At 36.5% G+C, this 19,382-nt stretch overlaps 1 protein-coding gene across 1 annotated transcript in view; it reads right to left on the bottom strand.

Moving 5' to 3' along the window:
* SETBP1 (SET binding protein 1) overlaps positions 1-19,382 on the bottom strand; it is a 478,472-nt gene that overhangs the window by 437,895 nt on the left and 21,195 nt on the right. The gene's annotated exons all lie outside the window — the stretch shown is intronic.

The raw sequence follows: 19,382 nt of genomic DNA on the forward strand, positions 1-19,382 counted from the left end.
CTTTAACTGAGTCTTTTCTTAAAAAAAAAAAAAAAAAACTTACTGATGGCTTTTCATTTTAGTTCATCATTGACTTTGCTTGTCAACCAATTGATTAATGAATCAACAATATTTACTAAACACTGCATGGTGTTCAGTTCTGTGACATGTGCATTTAACATAGTCTATATCCTTAAAAGTTACAAATATAAGACCAGCACCAATGAAACAATCAGAGAAGAACACAAGTAAAAAAAAATCAGCTGTTGAATATTGAAGTACAGATATGATTCTTCAATTGCTGCAGTACAGTTCTGCCCATCTCCAACTTTTCACAGACTACTCCAGCTGGTTTCTATGATGCCTAGAGCTGGAAAGAATTTCAGAGGCAATCTAATGCCACTCCTTTCTTTTAAAGATGAAGAAAGTTAAACCGAGGAATTTTAAGTGACTTGGCCAAAGTCATACATGTAATAAATGAACCTCCCTCTTCACCTCAGGCCAAATGAGGTTCCCCTCAAATATATAACATGTAGATGTTTCTTTCATTTCATTCTTCTGTGACCTGTCAATCTTCCCCAACTTACCTCAAAGTAAGAAAGTATGATTTGATATTATCATAAAGATGCTGACTGATAATTAGGGTGACCTGATCTCCCATTGTTGTTGTTTGTCCTAGATTTTCAAAGAGAATCAATGATATCACAGGGTGATAGCTTGACTTTAATGAATTGGATTCAGGTGAAGCAGAGTTGTACAAAATCATTAGCCTCACCTGTCATTGAAGTGCAATGGTAAGGCTAAAGTTAAGACAACTGGTGATGAGCCAGAATATAGTGGATGACTGGTTCTTTGATACTGCTTTAGCCACTTTTATAGTTGTTGGAACAAATTTCTCATCCATCTATTCCATCAGAGAAAGTCTTCACATACTTGGGATAGACCTCCTAAATCATCAGTGGGTTTGAGTCCCATTGATTATCCTTAATCTGGTTTAGCCTATCTGTTGAGACTAGTTTATCAAGGTGTGAAGCATGCTATAGTTTCCTGGAGCCACATAGAATGGAATGCCTGATAGACTCTAAAGGCAGTGAGCAGCCCTAAAAAGGGTTCAACAAATCTTCATATCAGCAGGACTAGTTCTCCTTTCCTTACTTACCCCAGATCTGCTATTAAGTTGCTAGGCAGCATTGATCACCTCTATGAACCTCAGTTTTCTAATCTGTAAAACAGATGTGTTGAAACAAATGTTCCTAAGATCTCTTACAGCTCTAAAAATCTAACCATCTTTGCTGGTATGCCAGAAAAACTATATTGATTACCTTTCAATCTTCTTTCTCATTGCTTAGTTCTTCGCAAATAGTATAAACAATCTCACCCTTTCCCAATTAACTGCCTTTTATTTCCTCTTCTCTTTTCTTATTGTCTTTATAACTGAATTTTCCAGTTTTTGTTTTGTTTTGTTAACAACACGGTATCTTTGTGTTAGTCACTATTTGCTGGCACATGAACCAAATATTTTCTTGTCTCTCCATGCTCTTCAAATATCTTTTTCCTTTAAAGGGCAGGCAGGTATACAATATGACTTAAAAAGTGGACAGAATATAACCATGCATTCTACATGGCTACAAGATCCAAATGAAACCTTGCACAATTGCTCTAATCCACATTGATTACACAGAAGGGAATTTTTGATTAGAAAAAGATCTAGTATGGTAAAACATAATGATGCCTTGATAAGGCAACAGGTCCAGATTTTAGTCTGGAACCCTGCTACTCACAAGCTATATGACCACTCTGGATGACAATTTCCTCATTTCCTCTGTAACAACAGCTAGCATTAATATAGAGATTAAAGATACAAAATTTTCTACATATGTTAACTCATTTGAGATAGGGAATGAAATGGAAAAGTATTTATTAAATACTTTCTATGTGCTAAGAATTAAGAATACACAGAGCAAAAGAGTTAATATCATCTCAGTCCCGTCTGCTTCTCAAGGCTATTAGGAGATTTGAATGAGATAATGCAAATGAAAGTCCTTAAAAACTCTTTAATGGCATGAAAAGATAAAAGTATTATTTTAAAAATATGGGGAACCAGGTCTAAAGTCAGGAGGAGCTGAGTTCAAATCAGACCTCAGACACTTAACACTTCCTAGCTGTGTGACCCTGGGCAAATCACTTAACCCTATTGTCTCAGGAAAAAAAAAACAAAATAGGGAAACTGGAGCCCAGAGGAATTGAATGCCTGATCTAAGGTTTGTTAGCTGGTTAGTAACAGAATTGAGACCAAAACCCAGAAAAATCTGACTCCTGGCCCAGGCTTCTTTCCTCCCAGCACACTACAGATGACTTTCTCCCATCTTTCTTTCATCTGTACCACACAATCTAACACTTCATTATATTCTCAAACTGTTTCTTGTCTGAATGTCTTACTTTCCCAAGTATATTATATTCCCAAGTATAGTATCCCAAGTATAGTATTCCCAGGAGAGAAGTAGCATTTGATTTTCCAGTGTCTTATTTCATACAAGTGTGGCTTCAAGTAAATGGGCATCCTCATAGACCAAGAGAGAAAACTACTTTGGATGACTGACTAAAAATAAGTTTTTCAAGAAGATCTTTACCAATCATGACATGCACATTTATCAAAGTTTTCAAAGTTCAAAGAAATGGAGAGGCCCTTGTTGATGTTATCATTTGTGTTTTTGCAAGTGAAAGACAGTGGGGAGGGGGCGGGGAGGAGGTGTTGATTCCTGGAGTTGGATGTGGAAGCTACCACACCATCTAAATAAGGTGTATGATGCTCAGAAAAGAGCCAGCAGAGTAGCCATGGACACTCCAGAGACCATATCTGGCTACATTTTTTTCCTTTACTTCTATATGAGCATCCCATTGGGTTTTTTTGATTGCCCAAGTTCTGGGTCATATGCAGCTATTAATATTGGAATAATAGCTTTTCCCTTCCTGGGTCACTGTTCTGCAGAATCCTTTATGAATGGATTATTTATGAAATCTAGGACACTGGCAATCTCTACTCTCCTTCTCTGCATGAAAATAGACCCCTCTGTTTATAAACATCCAAGAAATTTAAAGACATACAGTCAAGAGATGAAGAGGCAAACACACCCATAACTTGACCAGTGCTACTCACAAAAAATCCTGGGAGCTCTGTCTGAAATACCACAAGTGTTCCATTAGAGAAATTGTCACAAAGTATAGAAAACCACAGAAAGAAAAAATAAAGAGCATTATTGCGACATTTAAAATGATGCCTTCTATGTTGAAGACCTATCTTAAGTTTTAATCAGTGGTCTTTTACAGTTTTGATATTATTATATATTATGTTATTATTACAGCTTCGATATTATTATACTCATTTCAAACAGTTGTAAGTAATGTTAAATGTCTTGCCTAAAAGTAGAGATAAAAAGCAGATTAGTATCTCTAGAATCTCAAACTCAATGTCCTTGGATTCATACCACCTGTAACAGGTGAGACCTACTGCCCTACTAAGACCTACTAATAGGAATATGCAGAGCAATAGTACACACCAAAAACAACCAGGCATTCAGTTTCCATAAAATTTATGGCCCTTTCTGTACCACACAACCTAATATGCCATTATCTTACTGCCTTATATTCTCATTTCTTGTCTGAATATTTTACCATAAGATATATTTTAAATCCTATATTAATGCTAACTGTTGTTACAGAGGAAATGAGGAAACTGTCATCCAGAGTGGTCATATAGTTTGTGATAAGTTTAAGGAATCATGCTTAAGGAAGCATTAATAAATCATGCTTATATACCCAATCAGCAATTCTAAATTTCCCAAATGTGGCAAAGCCTAAATTGAAGTGGCCAAGGATTTCCAGCCAACATTGAAAACTGTCTATGTGTTGGGAGGGGAGAGGGGGACCCAGAGTGGGTGGAAAGCTGTGTGTTGTTGGTGGTTTGCTTTTTTTTTTCCTGGCAAAGGATTAACACGTAGGTTCTTAAACAAGGGGTCCCCCCTTCCACAGCTGACAGCAGCAGCTGCAACCTCTGACTCACTCACAGAATGGCAGGGAATCCAATCAAAGAGAAAAGAAGAAAGTGGACAACCTTTCCTCAGGGAGCATGAAACACAATACCAGCCCTTCTCCAAACCCTGCAGACACCAGTCCTGATTGGAGTTTGCGTTGGAACAAAGGGAAATTGGTATTTAAAAAAAAAAAAAAAAACTCTTCTGAAAGCCAACTCAGCAGATGGTTTTTTTTTCCCCCTCCTGGGCTATACCAGGAAAAAAGGGGAGTGGGAAGGAGGGGGGAAGGGAGGGGATCAGGGAGGAACACAACTGCCACCAGGATACAGATGACTGAGAAGTGACAAAGATGGGCAAAGTGGGCTGACCTCTAACCCGGCGGCTTCACAAAGGGCAATTAAACCATGTGTAGGCGATCTGGACTCTGTTGCTGACTACACCCAACCTGCAGCTGTTGTTCATCACAACCCCGTCTGCAGGCTTTATTAAAAGAGAGGGAACGAGGGAGGGGGAAGACAAATGTTGGGGGCTGGGAAAAGAGGAAGAACATTAGAGAAGAAGGCGGAAGAAAGGGATCATAAATCCCCACGTAAAAACTGAATGAGGACTTAGGAATAAATTGGGTGACATCTCCAAAGAGCATGTCTGTCAAGACTGCCGTCACATAATAATAATAACAATAATTATTATAATGATGATGATTACATCTTACATTTATATAACACTTTAAACTTTTCAAGGTGCTTTCATAGCTTTTATCTCATTTTATCATCCTTAACCATCCTGTACATTCAGTAAGAATTACCATGCTCATTTGCACGTTGAAGAAGCTGAGTGAGGGAATACAGCTAAGAGTTAGTAGAAGAGCCAAGGTGAGGTTCACTTTTGCTTTTTGACATTAAAAACATTGCCCCTAGAAGTAAATCTTTTACAAAATTAGGTGCTTTACAGGATCTTACCTTGAGATGAGCCCTTTCCTCCACAGAAATATTCTCATTAGAGTCCAGAAACTCCCAAGGTACCTCAGATGTCACTCCCAGATTAAGTTATGGTTAAAGATAAAAATCACACTCAGCTCTGTGCTGCTACAAGACCATCCTGCTTCATGCCTCACTGCTGCTGAAGGCCTGTTGAGGATTTGCTTATAGAGAAAGGCCCTAAGAGACTCAAAGAAAGGAAGCTAAAAAAGAGGTGAGAAGCATCAGTGGCAGGGTCCAGGCTCTACTCTGCCAGAGATGAACAACAATGATGATGGCTATGATGATAATGATAATGATAAGGGCCAAATTCATATAGCATTTAATTATGTGAAAGGAATTCTTTACAAATATCATCTCATTTGATTTTCATAATAACCCTGTGAGGTAGGTATTATTATACAATAAAATATAAAAATAAAAAATAAGATTTTTTTTATTATAATTACAGATTATATATTACAGATGAAGAGACTGGGGCAGATGGAATGTTAAGTGACAGCTACTAAGTGTCTAAGGTCACATTTGAATTCAGATCTTCTTGACTCCAATCCAGTGCTCTGTGAATTATGGCACCACCTAACTGCCAATATGAACTATTCCTTTTTTTCCTGTTTTATCCACACCCAGAAAGTAAGGTTGTGGGATCTTCACTAAGCTAGTCATTTCATATTCCTCTAACCAGGAAAAAAAATTAAAAACTGTTTGCTAGTCTGTATAACCTTTTGTATTCCTGTCCCCAACATGACCTGGTGCATCCTCCACGCTATAAGCATTCATCCTGCAAGATCTGGTTCAACTCCTGTTTCTTTATTAGACATACTTTTATAATCCAAGTCTTTCTGTCACTACAATCTCTGTTCTCAATGCTTATTGCAGGAGCCTCTCAATCATCTTTGCATATGCTATGATGGTGTTCAGTAAATGTTTATTATTGATTAAATGAATGAAATGCTTTTCAAGTCAAAATGTTCAAGGAAAAATGGAAGATGCCTAGCAATACCACTGTCACAATACTGAATTGTATTTTTCTCTTCTTGACGTTACTAGGACTTACAAATATTCTAGCCTTAGAATAAAACCACAGAACCCAAGCTCATTCCCTGGCGATAAAGGGTGCCTAACAGAGATGCATTTATCAGACACAGCAAACTAAACAATTCCTTTCTTAAGGAAGAGATAGTGGGATACCTAATCTGGAATTCTCTGTCCACACATTCATGCTTAACAGCTACTGATTGCACCCTTCATTTGTAAAACACATCTGGACACTTTAATAATATCCTGTTTGTTGTGGTTCTTTAGATGATTTGATTATAAATTCCGTCTCTAAGATAAGACTATATACTCCTTGAGGCCTGGGACAGACATGTTGACCTGAATAGAATTAGTTGAATCAATCTGGAGAAGAAAACTCAATTGGGAAAGAATATTTCAGTTAGTTCCCAGTGCCTGGTGCAAAAGTAAGGGATGTAGAATAGATACAGTTGTACTGCTGTAGGAAGAGGTTTCATCTGGGAAAGGTTATTTTTTTTCTATTTTATTTTGTTTCACTTTCAGCACTGTTAGCCTTCTGCCAGTCATAAAGGAATAAGAATGTTTATGTCTACATGCGCTTCTGGGTGCAACAATGAAACTAATTTTACAAAGAAATCAAAAACAAAATTTCCTGCTCTTGTAGAGCTTACAATCTATTTAGAAAGACAATAATGAAATCTGACATTAGTACAGTGTTTTGTGTTTCTGAAGCACTATTCCCATTTATTATCACATTTTATTATTACGCTAATCCTGTGAGGTAAGGAACTGGAGCAGGTGTTATTCTCATTTAACAGATTTTCTCAACTGGCTTGCTGAAAGGATCATGTTTAGAAGAAGGAGGAAACAAACCCAAGTCTCCTCATTCTTTGCCCTTTGCTATTTCTTTTCACCAAAACACAGACTTGTCTCGAGGAGGCGGGGGGAGGAGAGGGGAGACAAATCAACTTACTAATAAGTACAAATTACATTCTCTTGCTCTCTCATTATTTTTTCATCCTCATCTACTATATTCCAAAAGTCCAGAGTCTCTGCCTTTCATAGGTAAAGTAAGCTCTTAGTCAATATGTCTTTTCAATCTGTATTTCAAAATAGATTTTGGCCTCAATTTACAGAAGGGAGAGTTCAGGGATATAGAGGTTTCTTCTGTCTTCAAATACATATGTGGCCTGTAATGCCAGAAAGGGAAGAAGATAAGGTCCCTGACAAGCCATACATCTTCCTAAAACTTGGTTCTCATCCATGCTCAAAAACTTGCAATAGCTCTTGATTTCCTCCTAAGTCATCTTTTTGGCCTTCAAAGTCCTCCACAATCTACAGCTATTTAATCTAATTTGTTCTTATTCCTATTCAAAAATGCTCCATTTGAGTGGTTAGTTTTAACTTATGGTTTCACCCATGCAACCATCACCTGTCTCAAATATCTTCATGATGCTTTCTTTGACTATACTTCTCTCTCCTATTTCTAGGGGTAAAGAAGATGAAGAAGAGCTTAGGTGATAGGATTTGGACCTGTGATTTTTATTGGTACTGGGATCGCTGGTAAAAGGAGCTCAAAGATGAAGGATATTTCTACCAACACAAGTCAGCATCTTCTCTTTACAAGCAGCCTAGAACACTGAAAAGTGTTTATCCAGTGATTCACAGACAATGTTTTTCTGAGGCAAGTCTTGAACCCAGCTCTTTGTGGCTTTAAGGCTTTCAATCAGCTATGCTATTTTAAGTGCCTACTGTTTACAAGAATCTTCACTAGGTACAGTTATAGTTCCACATTTTCCAGTACTCCTTCCCTACAAACTCCTGCCTACCACAATCTCTCTAGTACCTGACTTTAATGCCTGTCCCATGTGTCTTGATACTCAACTATATTCAGTTGAGCATTTGATTATATACTCATTTCTTTCTTAAATTATTTTGTCTTATTACCTTGAAAAAACTGATGTGTTTTTCAAAGAATCTCTAAAATATTATGATTATATTGATTTAAAATATTCACCACTCTGCCTGGTCCCCACTTCTATTCGGTCTGAGACTTTCCCGTCACCCTCTATATCCCAACCCCATAGTGCTTGTCTTTTACTTGCTTTTGTATTCTACAGCAAAATAAAAACTAATATAGAAGCTCTTACTCTTATACTGATTTGGCTGCCAAGGACACTTTAGTGAGCTTATGCTCATGCTGCTCACCTATGTAGGGCAGCTCAAGGAACTATGAAAGCAAGAATTTCCAAGTCAGAACTCTGGCCCTTATCCTCAGTCAGGGAACTTAGATCTATTCCCAGATGTCACCACATAATCTTATTTCTGACTCCACACTCTTTACTCCAACCTACTCAGCATCTTTCTAACATAACTTGCCAAATCCCACCTCCAGATCCTGGCCAGGTTTCATTAGAGAGGGGAGTATATGAGATGTCTCCAAGTCTGAAACAAGACTTACCTTTTTCTATTCAAAGAGGATTGAACCTACTGTCCTATTCTGCTGGCTCAGCTTTCACTCACTGTTCTACCTCTGCCTCCAACTTCTATGTACTCCATGATCCCTGACCTCATAGTTGATTTTCAATACCATAGCTAGTTCTACTTTGACTAGAACTATAGCAGGGACAAATATACAATTCTAAATTTAGGGCCAAAAAAAAAATCAATTGCAAAAGACCAGAATGGCAGGAACCAGATTGGCCATAGTTATTATGATCATGGGATTTTCATTGATCATATTTTTAATATGAGCCATTTTTAAAATTCACTTATCTAAAAGGGAAAAAGATAAGATGATCTTGATTGCTCCCTCTTTCTATATATATATATTACATATGTACACTTTTGTATTATTACATAGTTATATATACAACATAATATTTTGATTATATAATATATACTATATATGTGGTTATACCGTATAGTTATATACTATATTATGGACATACTTGCCAGTGAATGTGTATGTGTGTGTGTGTGTGTGTGTATAGACATATATAAACACAAATACATACATATATATACATATATATGATATACTATGTTAAAATTTACTATACCACATACTATACTTTAGTATCCCAGGATATGCATATATATGTATACACATTCATTTATATGTAGCAAAGTATGCTATTATATACCATACTTGAGTATACTATAGTATACTCTTAAATTTCTTCTACTTGCTTCCCTTTTTTTACTTGAGAACTTTTTAAATATGATCCCAAGTATATAAATATGTAAAATAAGTATATAAATCAAATATTTTCTGATAATAAATCATAATTTCACAACCCTTACTGTTTAAAAAGTTGGGATCTATAGTATATGCAATTATACATAGCATATAATATATTAATACACCTATGTGCATGTGTGTATACACAAACACAGACATACATACATATGACATAGTATCATATACCATCCTAACCATGGGAGGCAATAAGCTGACCATATTCTTCATTCATCAAACAACATCCAGGATATCACAGGCAATTCTTGACACCATAATGAAGGAGAATTGCAAACAAACTGATGAGGTGCAGAAGAAAGTAACACAAAGTCTAACAGTGGGAACCAGATCTACAAGAGACAGCGCTGGGTATAGTATCTTGGCGAAAACACTATGGGGAGAAATGATAGCTCTCTTTAAATATCTGAACACCTGTCAAGAGAAGAAAGCAGATTCATTCTCTCTAACTCCCAGGAGCAAAACTAGGACCAAACCATGGAAGTTATAGCAGGCAGGGTAATTGGCCCACCTGGGGAAAGAACCTGAGACTTTGGCCTCATTAGCACCATGCTATAACCAATTAAGTTAAGTGACCTGGCATAAACCACCAAGTGTTAGGCAAGGGGCTATCTAAAAGGATACATTCCCATCTGCAAAGAGTTAAGGAATGGCCATGGACAATCCCTTCACAATTCTCTCTCCACCCAGAGAAAAGAATTCCACAACCAGTCCTAGCCCATACTGTTAAAGCCACAGGAATCTTGTGCAAGTCCGAGAATAACGTCTAAGAGGAAATACAAGCTTTACAAAACACACCAAAGCAACTTGCATTTGATATTCATGATGGTTATCAAACATCTTCCCAGGCCAGCCAGGAAAGTGGGAACACTTAAATTTTTCAAAGTAAATAAAAGCTTCCACTGTTTATTCTGGTGAGGTCCTAGGCCAAAGGCAAGGGCTGAGCAGGACAGTGCTTAAAGGAGGCATGATCAATAACAACAACAACAACAAAGACCCTCTCATAGAAACACTAGACCCATGGTATTTTGGGAGTCAACTTTCAAAAATATGAATCACCTTGGAATTACAGAATCTGAGTAGGAAAGGGACATCATGTTTATCTAGTTTAACCTTCCACCCAAAGCAGAAACTTTTTAACAGCATTTCTGACAGATGTTTATCCAATCTCTGGCTGATTACTTCCATCAACAGGAAAAATACTACCACATAAGTTAAGCACATTATTCAGTAATTTTATATGCTGTACAATTTTGTGTTTCTTGTGTGTGAGAGAGCATGCACATGTGAGGTACCCATGAGAATATGAATGTTCAGCTATTTATTCCCAGATGCATCAATCTCCTGGGAGTATCAAAGTATTTGTCTGGTTCATACAAATGTACATCTCTTTTTCCTTCCTGCCCAAGGTTTCTTTTCTGAATTTCTGTGGCCACCTGTTCTTGCATTCATCTGCTTAAATTCTCTTTTTCCAAGTTGCATGTATATCTGTCTTTTAATGACAATAGGAGTCATAAAAACAATTTCTTAGGAAAATTTCATCAAGGCTTACAACATGTCAATTACAAAAATTCATAGATAAGGTAGATAAATAAAAATATTTTCCCTTTCTCATATTCCCACACTATTTTTTTCTCATGATTTCCATAATAGATTTTCATTTTCTTTTGGTGGAGTCTAAAAGCTGAATCAACTCCACTACAGCAGTATCTCTGAACTACTCTGCTAAATTCCTTTGCTCTCTGCCCCAGCTGCCCCTAACCGGTTCCAATTACTTCCTGGCCAAAGCCACTTGTGTCTAATAAACATGCAAGGCAGTTTGTGGGATCATTCTGCATTGTTGTATTTTGAACAGAGAGCTTCTGTCTTAAAGGTACAGGATACCAAGAGGCTAGGAGTACAGGGAAGGAAAAAAACGGAATTTACTTTTTCATTTCTTAAATCTAACTGGAGTCCAACAGGAAACCTTGGTGTATTAGACTTTTTGAGGCAGTAAATGGAAAAGAATGAGGGGGAATATCCTCTTCAAACAATAAAATAATGACAGCTGTTAACTGGCAGAAGCAGCTTTCAGCTCAGTTGTAGAACATCGTTCCTTTTACACAACTTAAAAACTTCCTATTTGAGTCATCCTTTGTTCTCAGCTATAAGTATTTGTTACACTGATAAATGCCCACATAACTTTGAAAATTTTTAAATAGATCAAGAATGCCCATCAGTGTTTTCCCCTACACAAATTCTTGTACAGAAAGACATAAGTATTGGGGTTGAGGAAAAATGAAAAATAAAAGGAATATGCCCTGCTCTCATACAATACAACCGAACAGTGAGATCTGAGAGGATACAATAATAATAATAATAAATAGGATATAAACAAAGGGAAAATAGGTTAATGTATCAAGAATCCTGAGATTGGATCAGTTCAATCCAATAGGTACACAGTGAGGAATTACTTTGAGTCCATAATTGCTATAGGCAGTTGTCTATCAAAAATAATTTTAAAGAAAGAGATTACAATCTCCTTTGGAGAGACAGGACCTATATACATGATTCCATTAAGTAACAATGTGAGATGGGATAATGGATTCGTTCAATCATTCATTCTATTTAAGGAAAAAAAAAACTGTATATAGAAATTTGATGGCACCGTTTCTGCCCTTAAGGAGTTAGGAGCTAATAAGTTAATAAGGCACATGGTTGGAAATTATGATTCACAACAACACTTGATAAGTGTATTCAAGAGGTAGAAAAGAAGATTATATGAGGCAAGAAGATGTCCATTACTTCCAAGGAAGATTAGAGAAGGCTTAGTGGAGGAGATTGCTTTTAGGTCTGGCTTTAAAGGAACATTCTTAAAAGATCCTTAATAGAGGATCTAGGGTCACATCCCAGGTATTTCTGTATCTTCCTGACTTTGTTGATTCTGGAAAAATCATTTCACCTGCCTAAGATTCCAACAAGATGATCCTTAAGGTCCTTTCCATCTCTACATGCAGTGATCCTATATTATGCACCAACATGAGCAGTATAGATAATAAGTACATGCGAGTTTGGAGAAAATAGAGATAACCATGGGCTGAAGATAGTCACAAATGTAAGCTAGAAGGAAGCTTACAGGACATCTTTTACAAGGCTTTTCTTTTGCTAATGAGGAAAAAGGGGTCCAAAGAGGTTAATAACCTGATCAAATTCATATAGTTGCTAAGTGGCAGGACTAGAATTTGAAACCAGGTTTGCTGATTCCAAATCAATTATCTTTTCCTGCATCAAGATGCATCAGAGATGAAGACTTACTGTTAGAGGTAAAATTTCAGCTAAATTTTGAAACATAGGTATTAGTATTAAGGAGCATCCAAAAAGATCCTAAACATTGTGAAAAGGGACTTTGAAAAGTTGTCTCTTTTGCAAAAAAAAATTATTTGCTTTAAGGCCCAGAGTTAATTTTATGCAAATGAACCAAGGATCTGAAAGGAATGGGGTAACTTGGGTTTTTCACTAATAGAAAAATGTCATTGAGGAAATTTAAAAAAATTTAATAGAGCTTGTACTTTTACTATAAAAATGATGTTTCAGTAGATCCAAACCCAAGGCTGAGTTCTTTTTTGAAAAAAGTTGCACAGAAGATCACATTCCACATGGAACAATCTCTGGTCTTCTTCCTATTCTACTTCAGGTCTTTCCCAACCCTTGCACACACAATCAGTTGTTTTTCAGCCATGTCCAGGTCTTTGTAAATTCATTTGGGGTTTTCTTGACAAAGATACTGGAGTGCTTTGCCATTTTCTTCTCCAGTTTGCTTTACAAATGAAGGAACTGAGGCAAACTAGGTCATATAGCTAGTAAGTGTCTGATAAATGTTCTTGACTATAAGTCTAGTGCTCCTTAGACCATGTCTCCTAGCCAGCAATAAAAACAATTCAGATACCAGTGTATCTGGTAAATGGAAGATGTCCAGAGTCCAAGGTAAGAATGAAGAACTTATTCAAAGCAGTGGATTTCCACATAGAATCTAAATTCCTTGAGAGTAGGTCTTATTTAAATTTTTTCTTTGCATTCTCCCAGTGTCTAGCATGGTGCTTAACTTATAGTGGGTGCTTAATAACTGCTTGTTGACTGATGGCAAATAATTGCCCAAATATAGGAATGAATTAGTCTGGGTACCATAAGGATCTTCTCGCTATTATTTGCTTTATAACAATAACTACTAACTGACTCTCTGGGAAAAAAAGAGAGACAATGGGCTCAAAACAAGGAAAAGATATAACTTCCCTATATAAAATGAGCCTTCACAATGCATAGAATCAGAAAATGTTTGAATCAGAAACCACATTGGTTCAATACTTGCCCCATCCCACCTTATTACAGACAAGAAAATGGAGGCCAAGGAAAGGTGATTTATCTTAGACCATTTATCTACTTACTGTCCCTAGTCTAAGCTAGAACCTAAATTTTGATTTCCAATCCAGAGCTGTTTCCACTATACTAGATTACCAATCAGAAACATACCCCCCCAAAGTCATTCCTACAAGACAACCTGTTATTTTAACTATAATAGAATGAAAAAAGAGAAACTTTCTTGTTACTGTAAGTAGAAGGAGGTGGGAGATATAGTACAAGGAATATAAAACTGAAGAAAAAGAGAAATCCTCTGGGGATAAAAAAAAATAAATAAAAGAAGAAAACCAGCATCTTACAAAGAAATGATAGTGAGATGCGTCCAAATAGGGAATGGGCTGAGGATCCTGGAGAGAAAGAAGCTTATACTCACAGGGATTCAAAGAATCCATGTGATACTTCCCTAAAGATTTGAATTGATGGAAACTTCCAGCTAAATGAGTGTCATCTAGGCATCTCCCTGTGTGTGTCTACTTGTGCCTGATGAAAGAAAAGTGTTTCAGGTGGAGATTGAAATAGATGACCACAGAGGCTCCTTATATTCTATGATTCTATAAATGTATGATCCCCAGAGTGAGTAAAACAGAGAGGGTTGGCAATTCTCAGAGAAGTACTGGGACACAAACATGTGACCCAATATGGCGAGAATACAGAGAAAACTATAAGGAGAGTTAAGGTCAAAGAAAGTGGACCCTGAGAAGTATTGCAATCTAGGAGAGAATTTAGGGTATGCTAGAATCACCTCAAATAATTTCAAGAAACTTAATTGTTAAATTTTCAGAATGAGCATTTATACCTTAGAAATCAGCAAATGCTACATATCAGGGCTTTATTTATTTATTTGTTCATCTAGTCATCCATTCATTTGTTTATTATTTTACTGATTGTCCCAATTTGAGAAAGAAAAAAAAAAGAATATTTTAATGATACGAATTAAATTTAAAAGTGTCCTATGCATACATATTCCCCTGGAAAGACAGTTTTTTGCACAAGGCCAAAAGGAAAAAAAAATATATTTCTCTTTCCGGTTCCTATTGACTAATCTAGGTCTTAATCATCTCAAAGCCAGATGACTGAAACAATGCTATAATTGCTCTCTAAATCTCCCACCTTTCCCGTTTGAACCTAATCTGCATCCACTACCAGCTGAGTATTTCTCAAGTATGACTTGGACCATCTCATTACTCTGTTCAAAAATTTTCAGTAACTTCTCAGTTTCTTCCTCTACATCTTAAAATCATCTTCTGATAATTTTGTGGCATGGACACCGCCCTGCATTATCAAAGTGACAGCCAAATACAGAATCTAGAAGATCCTCGATTAAATCATAAAGATTTTGAATCTGGGCCTAGGAAGATGCAGAGGCAAAGAATGTCAGAAAAGTCATCCAATAAAAATGAAGACAGGCCTCTCCTCAGAAGGCATGAGATCTTCAAGTCATAAACATTTTTGGCCACAGCAATTCATGAAGTTAACTTATTAAAAAGCAAAAAGTGAATCCTATCATATGCTACTCCTCTGGGGCACATATTGCTTTACTCTTGTCTTTTTACTCCTAGATATCTAGGAATATAATAAAAAATTTTTAATTGATCAATTCTTATCTGCAGAGAAGGAGGGAGAACCCATGTCAAAAAATAAAATAAAATCAGTATTCTTTTGAAATAATGATACTTAGGGAAATTGAGACTCCCGAGATATTACCTACATTTGTACAAGTTTGTGGCAGAGTGAGATCTAATTCTTGCTCTTTTTAATGTAACATGACTATATTTCTATAAGTTATCATGGAATCTACAGCAATTTCTGAATCATCTCAAGGTAGAAGAAAAGCCTGGGGTTTGCTTGACAGCCAGAACATCAAGGTAAATAATATCTTATTTGAAATTTGTATAGAGAGTAGGAACTGGATTTGAAAGCCTTCTCTGGACCATTTTGGCAATGTCCAGGCTTTTCATGTCAAAATCTTTGTAAAGTTGCTTCCAATTTTTCATTACTCAAATCCTGTTATTTATATTGATACTTTATCAAGCAAAGTGGGCTCTAGGGTATGAAAAAGAAGACTTCTATAAACAAAGATGGCTAGAAGTGTCTCACATTATTATATCAAGAACATCTAACCCTAACTAGTCCACAGCAAGGTAATCTATTTAAAAAAAATTAAAACTTGACTTTATGTTCAACTTCTGCTGAACTGAAAAGTAACTGATCTGGAAAATGATGCAGAAAAGAATCCCATAAATACAAGTCTGGATACAAGACTAGCCTGAAGTAAAATTTTATTGTCAATGAAGACTTTTAAACTCTACAGGTAAACTTTTCAGATCCCATTGGAGCTAGCATGCTGCAGTAAAAAGGTTATGAACTAATCATCATCATCATCATCATCAGAAAAAAGACTTGCTGCATTCAAATACTGCCTTATGTGTCATTTAACCTACTTGGTCCCCAGTTTCCTCATTTTTAAAATTTGGGGGTTGGACTACATGTCTTCTAAGGTCCTAGCTCGATAATTATGATGTTTTGTCCTCTTGAGAGGTCCTTCTCTTTGATTACTCCGCTATGAGTCATGATAATCTGCGTTCATAGGACAGTTAGATGATGCAGTGGATAGTGTACCAGCCCTGCAGTCAAAAGGACCTGAGTTCAAATCTAGCCTTAGACACTTAACATTTACTAGTTGTGTGACCCTGGCTAAGTCACTTGATCCCAATTGCTTCCCTTCCCTCCTCCCCCCCCCCAAAAAAAAAAAAAGATCTGAATTCAAATCCAGATTGAGACACAACCTGTGTGACTGGACAAATTGCTTTACCTCCATCTGTCTCAGTTTTCTTGACTATAAAATGCATCTACTTCACAGGGAACTTGTAAGGAAGAAGTGAAATTTTCATGCAAAAGACACTTCTTGGAAATTATAAAATCCTCACTTCCTCTTCTATTCCTTGTACTTCTTTTCTCACTTTTCTTTCCCCCCAAATCCACCTGTAGGTAAATCTAATTCTGTTTGACAGGTCATGCTTTATGACTAAATTGTGGCATGAAAGTTTTTAATACAAGTTTATACCTATAATGGACTTAATTGGGAGAATGTATATGGTAGTTCAGTTTGCTAGAATATTTATCACTCATGTTTCAGCAATTTTTTTTCTTACTGAATTAAAGTAATGGCAAACCAATTATGACTTTGGCTATGTCTAAGGATTGTGTGATCATAAACTCAGAACTTAAAGAGACCTTAGAAGTCATTTATTCAATCCTCTCATTATTACAAATGAGAAAACGAAGATCTAATTTGTCCAAGGTAATAATATAGCCAAAATTTGAACTCAGGTCCTTTGAGTTAAATTCAGAATTAATTTCACTGCATTAAATTGTTAATTTTAACTGAATAAATTAACCAATCCTGCCCCAAAATGGTCTTTTTGGGGGAGGGAAGTGTTGACTTTAGAATTGATTAAGTGTAAGGTAGAGCTACAGAAGTCAATCTAAAGCTATGCAGTTAAAAAACAAGGTCTCCATGAAAAAGATCATTATGTCATGAATCTGAGTTTAAAGCGAGATTGTAGGGAAAAAAGAAAAAAAGAAGAAAAGAAGAGATGAGAACTGTTGAGAAGAGAAGAATAAAGAGGAAAGGAGAGCAAAGGAAAGAAAAGAAATGATGCTTCTGACCGCTTAAAGGAAATTCAGTTCCTTCTCTCTACACAAAGGACTAACACCGCAATTTTATGCCCAAATGAAAATCTGAGCTTTTAAATTCACAGATATCAGTTTATTTTTCACCTTTTTAATATCCCATCTAGTCCCTTCACTGCTAGTTTTATGATTCTTTGTTTTTTAAAGACATATTTTTAAAGCACATCAATGGAAAATGTCTAATGGTAACTAACACTGGGCCCACTGCCTAAGCATGCACTCACACAGAAATGACTTCCATCATCCTTCAAATAGTCTGGTCACAATGTTATGGAAATTAGACTAGGAGCTCACCCACCTCACCGATAACCTCAGCTGTCTAGGCTTTCCCTTCCCTAGGAATCAAAAAATTCAGGCACAGGGTAAAAAAAGGTCAGATTGAAAAGTATGATAAGAACCAAGTTCCAAATGACCCTCTATATTGTGTGAGAAGCCCTTGCCCTGATGCTGGAATTATCCAGTATTTTGCACTAAACTTCCTGCTGCTCCCCAGTCCTCCAGTCCCTGCTAAGTGCTGAATTCTCCTTTGTCTGGTCACACATCAGAATTAGCACAATGCACCACAGATAAGGAATTCATCTTAGATTCAATTAAGACTCACCAGCATCTAGAGGAGGGTGCCCAACTCCATGAATGAAACTGGTTTGCCTGAGCACTGGCATATGCAAATGTATGCCACACAGCACTTGCTGGCATTGTCATCAGTGGAATCAGTCCCAAGGCATGGATTCCAAGGGGTAGCCTGAGGTACTCTGAGGCATTCCAACAGGCACAAGGTAATCCTGGGGGCAATTCTTTTGGCTTTAAAAGAGGCAGAAGAGGTACCTATTAAAGCACAAGGACTTGTTGGGGTTTTTCCCCAGGACACAGAATTGGATTTTTTTTTTAATCCAAAAGAAACAGGTGATGGCTGTTCTATGGGCAGCCATTCAAATCCTTCCATTTCACTGGGAATAAAGGGAAACAGACAGAGGCATTTGTTTACACGATCTCCACCTAACATGATAGATGTTACAACAAAGTAGTAGAGTCAGTGGTGCACATTTACATCATCATGAAATTCCAAATCCAGAGCAGATATGCATTTTTAAAGGATTTCATATAGAATCATTCATGATTCTAGAAAGTTTTCAAAATGATTGAGACACCCTTTGATTTCTGTGCGTGTGAGATTGTATTTTAATACAAAGAGAATCTAGAAGTGATCAAAAAGACCTAATAAAAAAGAAAAGTTACACTTTTAAGCTGTGGGTACGAAGTAAAAATTCTCAAGGGTCCTTTGTACTCACAGAATTTAAAGATTCAAGTTCTCTTGATTTTAAAATGCAGCAATCTAGCAATAAGCTCAGCTTATTGGGTTTAAACTGAAGAAGTAAGTAATTCTTAACTAGGCAGTAGGATCAGTATTATTATAAAGTGCTACCTGGAAACCAAAGAACCAATGAGGTCAAGATTGTTTATAGGAATACCCAGACTATAAAAAGATTCCCTTAGAACTTAGGTAGGTAGGGACACTTATCCCTTCTAGTATTCTCAATCACCAGACAATGAAGACTCCAAGTATAGGTGGAGATGGAGCAGAGAATGAGCTCTTGACCTACATGGTATTGTAAGTGTCTGTCAGAAACAATGATAACCACAAAGAAGCCAGGAATGGATAATGATAAAATTATGTGTTATATGAAATGGCTTTTTGGGAAAGGAGAAAAGCAAAGATACAGAGAGTAACACAGATGATATAAAAACAAAAAAAAAATTAAAATGTACTTTTAAAAAAGGAAGTGGATGGCAATCTTGGTTCAGATGGTTGTTATCATAAGAGAAATTATTATCTAATAATATTTATTCTTGTAACTCCTACAAATCCATGCCTAACACAGTGAAACCTCTATTAAGTGGAATTTACCTAACTAAAACCATTCAACTGAGACTCTTGCTGATCTTTAAGGGAAAAGACCTACGCATACCACGAATTTAGTTTTAAAATCCAAGCTCAAGTTATATCCCAGAGTTAGGACATTAGAAGAGTCA

Source organism: Antechinus flavipes, chromosome 1, assembly GCF_016432865.1.
Source record: "Antechinus flavipes isolate AdamAnt ecotype Samford, QLD, Australia chromosome 1, AdamAnt_v2, whole genome shotgun sequence".
Lineage (NCBI taxonomy): Eukaryota > Metazoa > Chordata > Mammalia > Dasyuromorphia > Dasyuridae > Antechinus > Antechinus flavipes.